This window comes from Geotrypetes seraphini, chromosome 1 (assembly GCF_902459505.1).
Source record: "Geotrypetes seraphini chromosome 1, aGeoSer1.1, whole genome shotgun sequence".
In the NCBI taxonomy this organism is placed as follows: domain Eukaryota; kingdom Metazoa; phylum Chordata; class Amphibia; order Gymnophiona; family Dermophiidae; genus Geotrypetes; species Geotrypetes seraphini.
Window position 1 is genome coordinate 381298334 of NC_047084.1, and position 15706 is coordinate 381314039.

At 40.8% G+C, this 15706-nt stretch overlaps 1 protein-coding gene across 3 annotated transcripts in view; it reads right to left on the bottom strand.

The window, feature by feature from the left end:
- Positions 1-10015: 10015 nt before the first annotated feature.
- The window catches only part of UBXN8 (UBX domain protein 8), a 140552-nt gene continuing 134861 nt past the window's right edge, over positions 10016-15706 (bottom strand). For all 3 annotated transcript variants that reach the window (XR_004536588.1, XR_004536590.1, XR_004536589.1), the window contains exon 9: positions 10016-11757. The gene's annotated coding sequence lies outside the window, so the exon portion shown is untranslated. The remainder of the gene's footprint in view (positions 11758-15706) is intronic.

The following is a 15706-nucleotide window of genomic DNA, read 5'->3' on the forward strand; positions in this document are numbered from 1 at the left end:
TTTTCTTTCTAGAAAACTTGATCTTCATGAATATTTTTGTATTTTGCTGGTACTAAAGAAAATAATCATGCTAATTGGTCATTTCTGCAATATAAACAGGGCTACATATTAAACCTATAATTACAATATAATGTTAAATATAAAATGGTTTAAAATACAACAGAAAACTAAAAGAACTACAGAATTCAATAATAAAGAATAGCGAGAAATAAAAAATAGTGTTGTACATTTACCTTTATATCTTTGTTGCCCCATGATAATTCAGAATATTATATTTGGGAATAGGGAAGTCAAAGCTGTAGAAAACAGATGGAGTTTGAGTATTTAAATTTTTATCTTTTGTAATACTAAAGAAAACTGAACGTTGAGTAAACAATATTGGAAAATTAGGTTTCTGCCTTCGATACTCACAGAGTTAGCCAACTACCAGCTCCACCTTTCCTTAGCAGGATGCCCGACACCTTCCTCTAACCCAACCTTACGCGAGGCCACATTCCTCACCAGCCCAGTGAGGGAAAGGGCAGCCAATCATCCCCCCTTTCCCCACAGCATTCAGCCCGCTCCATTTCCCTTCGTCTGACTAGTTCCTAGTTCCATTCTCTCTAATTCCTCCATCAATCACAGACCAAACATGACCAACTCCATAGGAAAGCTCACAGCCCTCCTCCTTTTCTACCTACTCAGCACAAGAAACTGGATCTCAAGAGCCTTAGCATTCGAACCTATCCCAACCTACTTCACATGGGACAGAATCACTTGACCTGAAAAATCACTCCAACCCTCTCATATCCTCCATGACTCTGTGGTCAATGCCCCCCTTCACTCCTCCAGACCATTGCATAAAAGAAAACGACTCCTCAAAAACCTACAACGAGCTGAGCCCTCAACACCTTCGGAACACCACTTACAAAGTTGCTTCTACTCCAGGATATGATAAAGCCTGGCTTTTTCACCAATCCTTAGTGGTAAAATCTACACTTAAGAAATCTACCTCATCTAAGGTCTATGCCTCTGTTTCACCAGGCAGGGAGGGTCACTCTATGGATTGATTTGGTAGGCGTCTCTACCAAAATGCTATGCTGAACAGTAGAGTAAACAACCATACTTTCCACTTCACATGCTATTTGAAGCAATCCGGTTAAAGGTTTTCAACAACTGGTTTCCACCCTTCTACATCTATGGCAGCATTTGGTGCAATCTGTCTACGATTATTTTGAGCTGTCCTCTCGAGCTTCTTCTGTGTCCGTGGCTATGAGAAGGCTGGCCTGGCTCAGAGTGGCAGACATGGATGTTAATCTTCAAGATCGCTTGGCTAACATACCATGTTTTGGGGATGAGATTTTCGAAGATACAATTGAAAATGCAATTCAAAAGCTCATCACCCATGAGAAATCTTGGGACTCTTTAATTAAGCTTAAGCCCAAGTCTTCCACATCACATCCTTTTAAGCCATCTACGATCTTACCAGCAACACCATCCTGCTAAAACATCTAATGCCTCAAGACCTCAGCAGAAGAAGCAAAAACAACAGAGGTCTCAGAAACCTCAGCAATCTGCTCCTGCAAATCTACGCAGTCTTTTTGACCATCTACTCGAGAGCATTGTTACAATCCAGTTGTCTCTGCCTCTCCCTCAACCCACAGGAGGTCATGTACAGATGTATTCTCATCGTTGAGAGCTAATCACATCTGACCTCTGGGTTCTCAACATCATTCAGAAGGATACTCCCTTCATTTTCTCACCATACCTCCAGATCATTCTCCAAGAGAGTCTGCTTCCAATTTCCTTCAGCCCTCCCTTATTCAGGAGGTCAAGAATTTACTTCTTCTCAATGCTATCGAGAAGGTTCCTCCGGAGCTGGAGAACACAGGGTTCTACTCCCGTTATTTTCTTGTCACTAAGAAGACGGGGGGGGGGGGGAAGATCTTCGACCTATATTGGATCTCGGAGCTCTCAACAAATTTCTTGTCAAGGAGAAATTCAGAATGCTATCCCTAGCAACGTTGTATCCCCTTCTGAATCACAATGATTGGCTATGCTCTCTAGACCTGAAAGAGGCCTACACTCATTTCAATTCATCCGAATTTCAGGAAGTACCTCAGGTTTTGAGTGGCGTAACACCACTACCAATACAAGGTTCTACCCTTCAGCCTGGCATCCTCTCCCAGGGTCTTTACTAGTGGCGGTGGTCTTGAGGTCTAACCTTGAACATAGGAAACCGCCTGGAAAAAAAATCAACAAACAATACAAACTACAATTAAAGGATAAAAGAAAAGCACACTACTCCAATCTAATAGGCACAGAAACCCAATTCACTAAAAAACTCTTCCAAATATTAAAAGATCTGACTGACATCAAACCCTACCTAACCACTAACACCCCTCTCCCCCTCAGCCACCATCTTAGCAGAACACTTCAAGAATAAAATTACAAATGCCAGAGCAACCCTCGATGGTACACCAACCCACCTAATTGAATTCACAATACATCCCACAGAAAAAGAATCAACCGCAGCAGACAGAACTTGGTTCCACTTCCCCAATGTACAATGGCCTGAATTCAATAAACTCTACAAAAAAATGCAGCCACGCATCCTGTGACCTCAACCATTGCCCTCCATATCTCTTAACAACCTCCAGCACAAAATTCCGTGTTCTACTGTGTTCATACTGACCAGGCAATATGCCTGATGGGCCGCCGTGTGAGCGGACCGCTGGGCTGGATGGACCTCTGGTCTGCCCCGGCGGAGGCGACTACTTATGTACTTATGTACTCCTACAGTGGATAAAAACCACACTCACAGATGGCCTTTTCCCAACCAACCTTAGCGAAATCATCATCACTCTGATCTCTGACCCTAAAAGACCCAAAAGGTCCAACAGATCAACCATCCAACTACAGACCCATTGCCTCAATACCACTATACATCAAACTAACAGAAGGACTAGTAGCCAAACTTCTCACTAGTTATCTAGAGGACCACAACATACTGTACCCCCACAATCAGGCTTCAGAACCAACTTCAGCACAGAGACTTTACTAGGTTCCCTTATGGACACAACTAGACAACACCTCAGCACAGGAAAAAAAATGCTCATACAACTGGACCTGACTGCAGCATTCAACCTGGTAGACCACGACATTCTACTACATATTCTGGACATAATAGGTATCTCAGATAAAGTATACTCATGGTTTGAAGGCTTCCTGAAATCCAGAACATACAGAGTAAAATCAGACAGAAAAATCAGAGCCTTGGTCCAACCCCTGTGACATACCCCAAGGATCACCGCTATCCCCCACACCAGGGGTCCCCAAAGTCCCTCCTTGAGGGCCGAATCCAGTCAGGTTTTCAGGATTTCCCCAATGAATATGCATGAGATCTATGTGCATGCACTGCTTTCAATGCATATTCATTGGGGAAATCCTGAAAACCCGACTGGATTTGGCCCTCAAGGAGGAACTTTGGGGACCCCTGCCCCATACTATTCAATCTCTATACGGCCTCACTCGGTGCATACCTGGACAAACTAGGCCTAATCTCCTATAGCTATGCAGACATTATTACCATTCTCATACCTTTTGATCAACCTAAGCCCTCTATGACAGACACACTACACCGAACACTAGAAACAGTAGCAACCTGGATGAAAGATCACAAATTGAAACTGAACCCAGACAAAACAAAATTCATCCTCCTCGAAAACAACAAAGTTCCAACCATAACCAATATAGAAATAAATTCAATCAACTACCCCATTCAAACCACCCTAAAACTACTAGGAATGACTATAGACAGATGCTGCACTATGCAACCACAAATAAATAAAACAATATAGAAGTCATTCACAGTTATGAGAAACCTAAGACAAGTCCGAAAATTCTTTGAAAGAACACAATTCCAGCTTATAGTACAATCCCTAATCTTAGGTCTGCTAGACTATTGCAACATCGTCTATCTCCCATGCCCTGCAACAATGATAAAACAATTACAAACAATGCAAAACAGAGCTCTGAGGCTTGTATACTCACTGAGGAAACATGACCACATTACAGAGGCATACCTCAACTCACACTGGCTTCCAATTCCAGAAAGAATAACTATTTAAATTCTTCTGTATACTATTCAAAATTATAAACGGAGACAGCCCAACCTACATGAACAACCGCCTCATCCAAACTACCTCAACCAGGCATAGGAAAACCCTATTCACACATCCTCCAATCAAAGAAGTTAAACGGATAAACCTATATGACGGCCTCCTAGCCACCCAAGCAGCAAAACTAGACAACCAAATCTTCTATTTATTGATAACAACCCCAGACTACAAGACATTCAGAAAAGAAATAGACTGCACTCTTCAAGAAATCCCTGACAAAAGTCTTAACACCACAAGTACCTTTCTTCCCCCATCTTCTTCCTGACCCCCAAATCAACCTGACTCTCTTTTTATCCTCTCTATAACATAACCAAAGATCTTCTATTTTAACCCTCCATCTATTACTCTTTTTTTAAACCGCCTTGAACCGCAAGGTAATGGCAGAATAGAAATCTCTAATGTAATGTCTCAGGGCCTTCAAGTCTTTCCCTATCTGGATGACTGACTCATCAAGGATCTCTCTTATCAGACTGTCCTTACAGTGACACACCGGATGGTTTCTTTTCTTCGGAGTTTGGGATTCGAAATCAACTTCCCCAAATCTTAACTTCAACCATCTCAGAAACTCCTATTCATAGGAGCCCTTCTGGACACAACTCAACTCAGGACGTTTCTTCTGCAGCAACGTCAAGATGCCCTTCTTCAATTCTGCCACCAGGTTGCCCAAACCCAGTCTCTTTCAGCAAGACACATGATGGTTCACCTGGGGCACATGGCTTCCACAGTCCATGTCACTCCGTTTGCAAGACTTCATTTACGGATCCCTCAATGGACTTTGGCTTCTCAGTGGTCACAGGCTCAAGACCCTCTCTCACGCCACATTGCAGTGACCTCATCTCTTCGACAGTCACTTCAGTGGTGGATGCAATCTACCAATATTTCCAGAGGTTTGCTTTTCCAAACGCCTCCCCATCAGAAGGTCCTTACCACAAACTCATCGACCTATGCTTGGGGAGCTCATCTGGATGACCTACGCACTCAAGGTCTATGGACCTCTAGAGACCGATGCCATCATATAAATCTATTGGAACTCAGAGCAATCTTCAATGCTCTCAAAGCTTTTCAGCATCTCCTACAAGATCAAGTCTTGCTTGTCTGGACGGACAATCAAGTAGCAATGTACTTAATCTAAACAAGCAAGGAGGAACAGGGTCTCCCCTGTCAGGAGGCTCAGAAGATTTGGAACTGGGCAATTTCTCACAACATCTTACTCAAAGCAGTTTACATTCAGGGGGAGAAGAATTCTCTGGCAGACAAGCTAAGTTGCATACTTCAACCACATGAATGGACTCTGAATTCAGCAACTCTCCATTCCATTTTCTCAATGAGGGATGCCTCAAGTAGATCTCTTTGCGTCTCCTGACAATCACAAGCTATCCCGCTTCTGTTCCCGGCTCTTCTCACCTCATCGCCTAGAAGCGGATGCTTTTCTCCTGGATTGGATGAACAAGTTCATATATGCATTCCCACCTTTTCCTCTTGTTCTTGGGACACTTGTCAAGCTCAAGCAGGAGTCTGCCACCATGATTCTGATAGCTCCTCGGTGGCCCAGACAACCCTAGTTTTCCCTTCTACTTCAACTCAGTACCAAAGAACCAACCTCTTTACAAATTTTTCCATCTCTACTCACGCAGAGTCAAGGTTCTCTTCTTCATCCCAACCTTCAGTCTGTACATCTGACAGCTTGGAACCTCTCGGACTGAGTTCTGCTGGATCTCCATATCTCTCAGCCTGTTCGCCTAATTTTTAGAAGCTTACAGAAACCATCCACTCAACAATGTTATCATCAAAAGTGGACAAGGTTTTCTTCATGGTGTATTCTTCATCAAGAACAGCCAAAATCCATCTCGGTTTCAAGAATTTTGGATTATCTTCTCCATTTGTCTGACTCTGGACTCAAATTTACATCTATTAGAGTCCATCTCAGCGCAATTACAGCCTTTCATCAGTCAGTGGATGGTAAACCTCTCACTGCCCATCCTCTCATTTCCAGGTTCATAAAAAGACTTTAAAATGTTAAACCACCTCCAGTGGTATGGGACCTCAATGTGGTTCTTGCTAGTTTAATGAAGCCTCTATTTGAACCAATGTCTATGGCTCATCTTAAATACCTTACTTGGAAAGTTGTCTACCTCATTTCTCTCACTTCTGCCAAAAGTGTGAGTGAACTTTAAGCGTTGGGTGGCGGATCCACCATGACAAGGTTGTGCTTCATACACATCCGGAGTTTTTACCAAAGGTTGTCTCTGAATTTCAAAGGGCTAAATCACATAGATCGTCTCCCCAGCTTTTCATCTTCTTTGATCCTAACAAGCTGGGGCATCCTGTTTCCAAGAGAATGATATCCAACTGTCTGGCTGCATGCATCTTGTTCTGTTACCCTCAGGCTGGGCTGCAACTAGAGAGTCACAGCCCATAAAGTTAGAGCAATGGTAGCTTTGGCAGCTTTTCTATGTCACACTCCTATAGAGGAAATCTGCAAGGCTGCCACTTGGTCCTCGGTTCATACATTCCACCTCACTTCGACCAAACAGTATTATAGAATTTATTTTCCTAAAGGAAGGCCAACACTCCCTCTATCCCATTCTAGTTAGCTTGGAGGTCACCCACATATGAGAATATGCCTGCTTGTCCTGGGATAAAGCACAGTTACTTACCGTAACAGGTGTTATCCAGGAGCAGCAGGCAGATATTCTCACAACCTATCCACCTCCCCTGGTTGGCTTCTTAGCTGGCTATCTGAACTGAGGAGCTATGCGCCCACTTCGGGCGGGAAGGCGCATGTGTGGTGCGGTCGGTTCCAAACTTTCTAAGTGGTGATGCACTTGGGATCTTCCGTACCGGGGCTGCATGGATGACGTCACTCACATGTGAGAATATCTGCCTGCTGTCCCAGGATAACATCTGTTATGATAAGTAACTGTGCTTTCTGGGGTATCCCATTGTTCTGTAGGCAGACCAAGGAGCTGTGGTTGGGATGGAAAAAAGGTGGAAGGTAGAGAATCCAATTTGTGTTCTTTCAGAACATCAGCAATAAAAAGGTGGACAGAACTACTCTTAAAAGATCTGCAGATAGAAGGATTAGCACCCAAATCCAGACTCTCAGGTTGGCCAAGGTGACTAGTCCTGGCAAGGATATCAGCCGGATCAAATATAGAAGCAGTGACAGGAGACAGAAGAGACATAATATCCAAAGGGCCACTGCAGCAATCGAGGTCTGCCACAGTCTGATGAGAAGGCTCCCGATTAGGAAGCAGCACCACAGGCTGAGGAAAAACCTGTGACAAGGTCAGTGGGCAAGCAAACTCCCTAAGGATGGCACACATCAGGCTGGCTCCACAGATCCACCAGAGTTTCTTTGTGAAGCAGCAGTCCAGTACCGCGGGACTGCATCCTTTCCTCTTACGGGACCAAGAAGTCACCAAGAAAGCAAACTTTAAGCGAAAAAAAAAAAAGACAAAGAAGCAGAGCAACTGCCAAAGACTTCTGCATGGATTGCTTGTATAAATTGTAACTGAATATGTTTCTAGCTCTCAGTCTAAGGGGGAGGAGCATGTGCTCAGAAAAGTGTTGCATTTCTACAACTCCCGGATTGGGGGTTGGAATTGATTACCTAGCATATGAAATCTGGAAGGGACGTAACAGAATTTCTAATTTTTCCTTAAAATATTGTGCACACATTGTTAATTCAGTTGTATATTTTCCTCCTTAATATAAAATATAGCAATGAGTTTCCTTGCTACACCAGAAAGCAGAATTGGGGCCTTGCGGTTGCTAATCGCATACAAATTCAGGCTGGTTCCATCCTGAATGTTCAGAACCAGATAGTTGACAGACTCATTAGAATTCATCATAATGAGTATTCTCTGGACAAGCAAACTCTGCAGAACATTTCAAGCATATGAACCCCCACCCAGTAGACCTTTTCACCAACTGCTAAATTAAGGTACCTCATGTTTTTTTTGTGTGGCTAACTCTGGATCAGCTAGCAAAGCATGTCCTGGCCATAACCTTGTCTTGGCCCTCTATCTTTCTCTTAACAAAGACCGAGCACACATTCATGAAAAACCAAGCAGAATGATTTACATGACACCCTGGCTTCTTCAGAACTGGTTTGTTCTTCTCAAAAGGTGGGTTCTCCTGTGCAAGATTCAAATATTTCCATAAAGGCTGAAACTGTGTTTTTGGAAGCTTAAAATTTGAACTTTATCTCCTTTTGTTAAAGTATTGCAACTTTTAGTTTGTTTTCATTAGCTGAGGTCAATATGTACAGAGGCTGTTTTTGTTTGAAGATATAATATGGTCTTTCATTATTTTAATTATTATATATATTCTGGTTTAGATACTATTTGGGTGATTCTTAAGAATTTCCAGACTCTGTTGGGTATAATGAAGATGCAACATTTTAAACAAAGTTGCGACATGCAGCATCTAGATTCTGTGAGAATGTAACCTACAGTGATTTGTTTTTTAAGTACAAGTATTGGTCAAGCTTATAGTGTTAGCAGAGAAATAATGCAATGAAATGAAGTTTATATATTAGAAAATAGTTTTTGAAATGTATTGCTCTTGATTGTAATTTTTCAGAGTACCGTATTTCCCCACATATAGGCTGCCACCATTTATAGGCTGCAGCAAACGGCGTTCTATGTTTTAAAACCGGTAGATAAGCTGCCCCATTGTATTAGCCGTGGCTTATCTTACCGGTACATTACCCGCTGCCAGCTGCCTCCTCATGTCAGCCATTCAGCAAGTGGTACAGGGCCAGCCTGGATGCCGAAAAGATTGCAACTGCCCTGCACTGCTTGCAGCGAGATTCAAGGAGGCAGCCAGCAGCAATGGGTGTATTTCAGGGGGATTTAAAAAAGGTTTGGGGGGATGATTTTTAAGTTTTAAATAGGCCACCCCATTTAAGTAAGCTGTGCTCCATAGGCTATATATGGGGAAATATGGTATATAGATCTCGCATTCAGTAACATCGATGTGCTTCTTTTTTATTCTGGATTGTGCATCGGGATTGTATAATGTCCACATTGTAGACCAGTACTTGGACTATTTTATCCCATTTTAGTAAGAATCTCTGGGGTCCTTTTACTAAGCTGCAGCAAGCACCAATGTGTGCTTACTGCAGCTTAAAAAGGTTACCATGGAATGCACTGGTGTCCTTTGGTAAATTTGGCAGTTTGCACATGCAAATGCCATGCGAAAAAACTTATTTTCTGAGAAGCAAATGTGTTTTAGGGGTGGAGAGCACAAATCAGTTAGAGCATGGAGTGTTGCCATGCACTAAGTGATTAGCATGTGGTTAGCACATGAGCCCTTAACCACCTACAAACTGGGTGGTACTAAGAGCTCATGTAATATTTTTAATCCTCTCTGGACAAATTTAAGGTAGCACTTAAGATGTTTCTGTTCAATGATGCCTACAATCCAAACCCATCATATTAGCAATCCATTTAAAACACACCACGATGCTTTGAGTCACATTGTAAGGAGGCTGTCCTGTGAATTAAATTTTTCTCCCCCTCCCATTTTCTTTATTACTATACCCCTTTTTCTTTCCTTTTGATCACTGCAATTCTCCCCATTTTCCTACTGTCAACTCTATCCTGTATTTTACTGTATTCTTTTTGTTTCCCTTTTTTGTAAATTAGAAATTGTAAACTGCCCAGCTAAATCTGATGCCCAGCTAAATCTGATGGGTGGTATATCAAGAGACTTACTGTATAAACTTGAAATTTATGACTGCACACTAATTGTGTAATTAACATATGGCCATTTATTCTGGAAATAGGAAAATTGGCCTATTTCCGGCTGCAGCACAAGTAGCCTTTACATGCAAGAAAGAACCATGATAAGGGTGTGCCAAGGCCACTTTTGCCACGGCTTGTTTTTTAATTAAATACAAAACAAGAAAAATCTCCATGCTACTTTCTCCTGTTATTTGTGCACAGATTGGGTAAGCATAAAAATCTGGCAGTTATGATTTATTTATTTATTTTTTTTACACATCCCCACAAAGGTCTTGTCTCAAAGGATTTTTTTCTATATCTGCATTGACTTGGGAACCTAAACATGCCAGACTTGTTGAAAAGTGTTTGTTAAAATGGCCTTCCAACTGATTGTGGAAACGTGGGGTTCTCCAATCATGGACCTGATGCCACCTTTCACAATGCCAAAGCTCTGCAGTTTTTCAGTTGACGCAGAGGTTGTCAGGCATAGCCTCTGGATATGTTAGTGCAACCCTAGACAATGGACAGGCTCCTTATGTTTTCTCTCCTTGACCTCTGATAGGCCGGATTCTCCTGTGCATCAGTAGGTATGTGGGTCTGATGATCCTGGTTGCCCTGTACTGGCCTCGGTGGCTATGATACTTTCAACTTTATGTGTGGAGAAGCTTCTCAGACTTCCTTTCTGACTCTCTTGATTTAGGGGCCCATTCAACTGTTCGATCTAGCTCTATTTTGTCTTATGGCTTGGCTCGGTTCTTGAGAGGGTGCATTTGACAAAGAGAGGGTACTCTGGCCTTGTGATTTTGACTCAAAGTTCTCAGCGGATTTCCACTACTCATGCCTACATCAAAGTTTGGCATTTGTTCAAGAGTTGGTGTGCTGGTTGGTCAGTAGCTCCTCTGCATGCATCCGTGCCACAAATTTTGAATGGGTTGGAGAAGGGTCTGGCCTTGTCATTCTTGTAACAGCTTTGGAAGTTTTCAGAGGTGGTGTTCAAGGTAAACAGCTGATGACACCTAGATGTAGTCTGTTTTTTTGCTGGCAGTTTGCCTTCTCTGTCCTCCGGTGTGGACCCCTTTGCTGGCTTGGGATTGCAATTTGGTTGTATTGGTACTGGTTGAGCCATTGTTTAAGCCTCTGGGATCTTGTACTCTTAAAGACTTTTCTTTGAAGATAGTGTTTTGCGGGGCCATTACATTGGTACAGCGTGTTTTTGGAGTTGCAGGCCTTTTCTTGTCTCAAATTCTCTAGGCAATGGATGGTCCTGTGTCTGGTTCCTTCATTTCTTCCAAAGGTTGTTTTGGCGTTTCATGTTAGGCAGTGTCCCTGTCCTTTTTGGGTGACAGCAATGGTTTGGAAGATCAGCAGCGTTTATAAAAGTTGTATGTTAGAAGGGCCTTGCATATTTATCTGAGATGTACAGAAGTGTTTCGTTGGTTGGACCGTCGTTTTGTCCTGGTTGGAAGCCAGCAAAGAGGGGAAGTGGCTTCCAAGGCAATTATTTCTCACTGGATTAAAAAGGTTGTTGTGTCAGTGTATATATTGAAAAGGAAGTAGATTCCGGTTTTTCTCAATGTTTATTCCTCCAGGGGGAAGGTGGCTTCCTGGACGGAGTGTTAGTTGGTGCCTCTGGTGGATATTTGCATAGTGGCAGTGTGGTCATTCTTACATTCTTTTGTGTGGCACTATCGGATGGATGTTCAGGCGAGGCAGGATGTGGCCTTTGGAGCATGGGTGCTTCAATCGGGGTTTGGAATGTTCCATCCATAATGGTCACTGAACAGCCCACTTAATTAACTCGCAAGTCATCTGTTCTCGGTCTCCTCCTGCTACCAGAGGTACATAAACCATTAATCTGTGATGGTCTGGAGGGACAAAAAAAAAAAAAGAAAATTAGCAGGTAAGACCTATTTCTTCTTGAAATATAGTACACAGAAAACTCCTGTTGAAATATGAATAAGCGCACTGACTGGAATAGTTAAATAGCTTCCTTCATTAACATTTATGCAAGACCTCAACGACACAACTGAAGACTCAGAAAGCTCTCATTGTCTCCAAGCTTTATGTATCTAATCATCATCGATCTGGAACAAGTCACTTAATCTTCTCAAGCTATGTTTCCTATTTCTGTTTAAAGAAATTTATAAGATAAAAGCTAATGAGAAAAAATGAATTAAAAATGAAATCAGACCGATGACGATTTGAAACATTAAACTTTGTCTCCAAGCTTTGTTTCTAATCATCATCAATCTGATTTCATTTTTAAATCATTTCTTCTCATTAGCTTATATCTTATAAATTTCTTCTTCTCATTAGCTTTTATCTTATACATTTCTTTAAATATAAATATAAATTTTGCTCGAGAAGCTTAAAGGGCAAATTCTATAAAAAGCGCCCAAACGTTAGGCACCTAATTAGGCACTGTTCAGCGCAATTCAAGTAAAATTGGGTGCTGTTTAATGAATCACGCTGAGCGGAACCTATTTTGGAGGCACCCAAAAAGAGGCCAGCTCTAGGCACAACTAAAGGTTAGGCGCCTAGCTGAGCGCTTAAGCACACTTAAGAGCAGCGATTCCGCAACAAGGCGCCTAACATGTAGCCACGCCCACACCTAATATGCATAGCACCTATTTTTTTGAAGGCCACCTAAATTTTTAGAGGCGCCTTGTTACAGAATCGCTCTTTCTTGATAGGCGCCTATGTTTCAATCAGTGCTGATTAAAAAGCTTAACTGAGCTTGTTATTCAATTTAGATAGGCGCCTATCTAGTTGGGCACCTCTGAAATAGATGCCTAACTTTAAGCGCTGGTTCCAGAATTTGGGCCTTAAATACCTTATTCTAGACCAATGACAGACACATAAAGCTTGGAGACAATGAGAGCTTTTTGAGTCTTTGAGTTGTGTCATTGAGGTCTTGCACAAATAAAAATGAAGGAAGTTATTTAACTCTTTCAGCTGAAAAATGAGTGCTTGTATTTATTTTTATTTATTTATTTAAAATTTTATATACCGCATAAAACTATGCGGTTAACATATTGCTTACACACATGATATACTAGTCACCCTTTAGTTGCATGGATATGAACAGACATCTAATCAATTAAACATTCAGCAATAACTGTAAAAAGTTAAAACCTAGATATTCGTTGGCACTGTATCTTAACAGGAAGAACAGAAGTAGCAACATTTTCATAGGAAAGCATTAACAAAAAGCTTAAAATTTTCTTAAAATTAATCTTTCCAACACAAAATCGTAATATGACTGGCAGAGCATTCCAAAGTTTGACACTTGCCACTGACATCATTGATGCTCCAATTCTAACATGAATAATAGTTATCTTACTAAACTCAATTTCATAGTGTTTTCAGACCTTAGATTTCTTCTAGGTTGGTAAATTTCAAACAATTCTTGTAGTACCCTTGGAGCAATATGGTACAGTATCTGATTGTAATGATCTTAAAATATACTCTTTGCTGAATAGATATACAGTATGTGAATTCCTTGGAACCCCTGTAATCAATCTAGCAGCCGAATTGATCAGCATCTGCAGTGCCTTCAATTTCCCTTTAGGAACTCTTAGATATAATGAGTTACAATAGTCTACTCAATATTAAAGCTTGGACCACACTACAAAAATCAGATGCTGGTAATAATGGTTTCAGTCTATAAAGTAGTTGCATTTGCATATAACCTACCCTGATCTTCAAAATTTGCTTTCCCATCATCAGACAGCTATCCAAGCACACTCCCAAAATGGTCATCTCCTTTATCACTGGCAATTTCTCCCCCATCACAACCACATTATCTATCTCAAAGTTGTCTCTTTGACCTTTTACCACCATTACCTCTGTTTTGGTAATGTTTAACTTCAAGTCATGTTCATCCATCCATCCCACAATTTTTTCCATATATCTTTGCTGGCACGATTGTATGTTGGAAACATCATTAATTGGGAAAAAGAACAATATCAACAGTGTAGATTCTTTATTGTACTTCCATCTCCTGAAACTTTCTCCCCAGGGAATGCCATATATACGATATATTAAATAAAATTGCAGAGAGGGATGATCCCTGAGGGACCCCTCTTTTAACCCCAACTACTCGAAACACAATTTCCTTACTTCTTACCCTCAGCGCTTGTTCTTTTAAATAAGATGAAAACCATTGCAAAACCTTCCCTGCTACTCCCAGCATTTCCAACTTTCTCAGTAAGGTGTCCAGATTTACATTGTCTAAAGCCCCAGAGACATCTAAAGATACCATAAGAAATTTGTCCTGTTTACCAATTCCCTCTCTCAAGACCTCCCTATTTATTGTTAAACTTAACAAAAATTCTAAAAACGGGAATCCTTCAGAAATTATAATCCCAGGTGGCACATAACTCACGCATAAGTCTAAACATTCTCCTAACTTACATACCATTGAGCCCACTTCCTTTAATCTTATCTCCATTTTAGCAAACACTACCCCTCCGCCTCCTCTTTTTCTTTCACGATATGCCCAAAACCATTCATACCTGGGTGGACAACATTGTCTCACCACCACCATAGCAGTCTTCAACAATCAAGATTCAGTCACACATAAAATCCCATATCCCTCCTGTTATTAGATCTTGAATAATGTCAGCCTTATTTTTCACTGATCTAGCATTAATATATCCAATCTTACATATCCAACCATCCATAATACTAGTTGGAATTATCTTCAGATTCTTTTTTTTAATATTTATTTATCATAAACATATCAGGTATACACTTGTACAGAAAGATAAATTTAAAAAGAAAAAAAAAAGATACATTACCGACAGTAATGATCTAGAAAAATAATAGGAATTTGGTAGCTTAACTTTAAACTCAAGTCCTCAATATAGGATCCAAGACATAGAATCAGCGAGCAAATTAATAAATCAAATAGAAAAACATAAGAAATCTGAAAAATCCATAAGTTAAGGAAGTATATCAAACTACATTAAGCACTCATGTTGTCTCTACTTTCAGTCGAGCCGCAGATAAGATTGTCAGTTGGCTAGGGTCAAAAAAGACATTTTTGCATTTGATATTGTATCACACATTTACATGGGTGACGAAGGAAAAAAGTCGCCCCAAAAGCAATAACACCCGGTTTCATAATCAGAAATTCACATCTATGTTTTTGTGTGTCTCATGCCAGATCTGGAAACATTTGTATTTTAAATCCAAGAAATTCCTTTTGTTTATTTTTGAAGAAAAGTCTTAAGTAACCAATTTTTATCTATTGTTAAGGCTACTGTAAGAAGAAGTGTTACTGCTGTCGCCACTTCCCTATCTGAGAATTCCAAGATTGATGTAATATTAGGTGATTGCTGATCATCGTCTTGTGATTTTAATTGTTCTTCTCTTCTTATAGGTAGATAATACACCTGAGAAAATGGTGGCAACAGATCCTCTGATATTTCCAAAACTTCCATCATGTAGTGTTTTAACATATTTCTAGGTGGTATTGTCGCAACTCTAGGAAAATTAATCAATCTAAGATTATTGTTGCGGGAAAAGTTTTCCAAAGATTCTAGTTTCCTTCTCAAATTTATATTATCTCTTACTAAAGTTTCCATAATTTGTTTGGATACTGCAGTTGAATTTTTAAAGTCCTGTAACTCAGTTCTAAGATTTTTAATATCAGTTTCTTGGGTATTAACTTTTTGCTCCAGCTGAACTAGCTGGGGCTTAATCAATTTGGCCAGGTCTGCCACGAGATCCCAGATAGAATCCAACGTTACCTCTCAGGGTTTCTGCAACGTGAAAGAAATCTTTTGAATTTCAGTATTCATGTTCTCA